Source organism: Colobus angolensis, unplaced genomic scaffold, assembly GCF_000951035.1.
Source record: "Colobus angolensis palliatus isolate OR3802 unplaced genomic scaffold, Cang.pa_1.0 Scaffold19, whole genome shotgun sequence".
NCBI lineage: Eukaryota > Metazoa > Chordata > Mammalia > Primates > Cercopithecidae > Colobus > Colobus angolensis.
In genome coordinates, this window is record NW_012115043.1 from 3,705,353 (window position 1) to 3,706,700 (window position 1,348).

General features: G+C 42.1%; 1 protein-coding gene across 3 annotated transcripts in view; it reads right to left on the minus strand.

Moving 5' to 3' along the window:
• The window catches only part of IQCH (IQ motif containing H), a 265,552-nt gene that overhangs the window by 68,105 nt on the left and 196,099 nt on the right, over nucleotides 1-1,348 (minus strand). The window lies entirely within an intron of this gene.

Sequence of the window (1,348 nt, forward strand, 5' to 3'; positions counted from 1 at the left end):
CGTGCCTGCATATGAATCTGTACAGGAGCCACTTGTGCGTTACAGACTATTGCAGTGATTTTCAGTGGGTGGTTTTGCCTACACTTTTTTTTTTTGTTTTTTTGTTTTGCTCGTGTCAGCCAGGCTGGAGTGTAGTGGCACGGTCTCAGTTCACTGCAACCTCCACCACCTGGGTTTAAGTGATTCTCCTGCCTCAGCCTCCTGAGTAGCTGGGATTACAGGCATGTACCACCATGCCCAGCTAATTTTTGTATGTTTAGTAGAGACAGGGTTTCACCATGTTGGTCAGGCTGGTCTCGAACTCCTGACCTCAGGTAATCCAACTGCCTTGGCCTCCCAAAGTGCTGGGATTACAGTCATGAGCCACCACGCCCAGCTTAAACCACTGAATATTTATTGTGTGCATGGTGTAGTATTTATTTTGATACATGTATACAATGTAGATACACTGTAATTATACCCCAAATCAGAATAAGCAGGATATCCATCAAGGTATTTACTTTTAAGTGTGGAAAAGAATTCTAGAAAGAACCTTGAGGTGCTGGATTGAAACTGGAGATGCTGGCAGGAACTCATGGTTTTATAATATAAACACTGATACAGAAATAGTTATAGATGCATATATGTATGTATAGGTGCATATATGTATGTATAGGTACATATGTGTGTTTATATGCATATATGTGTGTATAATTGTATGTATTGTACATACATAATACATGTACTTGCTAGCTCTGTCCACTGAGAGGTGTCAGAAGGAGTGACACTCCAGTAGCAATGGCAGCACTAAGAGCCCAGATGTTACAGGGCTTCTGAGTCGATCCTAGGTCCAGGGCAAGGAAAACAGAAAATGAGCCTGGAACATCTTATTGTGTCAGAAAATAAGACATGCTAAAAGAATGATGAGGACATGTCAAAAGGACACAAGACACACCCTGAAGGGTCTCCCACTGGCCAAATCTGGAACAACTGATCATCAAAACAATGAAAGTATCAAAATACAACCCACTAAATAAAATAGAAACCCATGAGTTCATACTGACATAAATATATACAGACCTACAGGCATAAATGAGAGGTAGAGAAGAACATTGTTTCTTGCAGTAGATTGCCAGAAATTTCTTTCTTTTTTTTTTTTTTTTGAGACGAAGTCTTGCTGTGTCATCCAGGCTGGAGTTCAGTGGCGCAATCTCAGCTCACTGCAACCTCCGCCTCCCAGGTTCGAGAGATTATCCTGCCTCAGCCTTCTAAGTAGCTGGGATTACAGGCACGTGCCACCACGCCCGGGTAATTTTTGTATTTTTAGTAGAGATGGGGTTTCACCATGTTGGTCAGGCTGGTCTCGAAC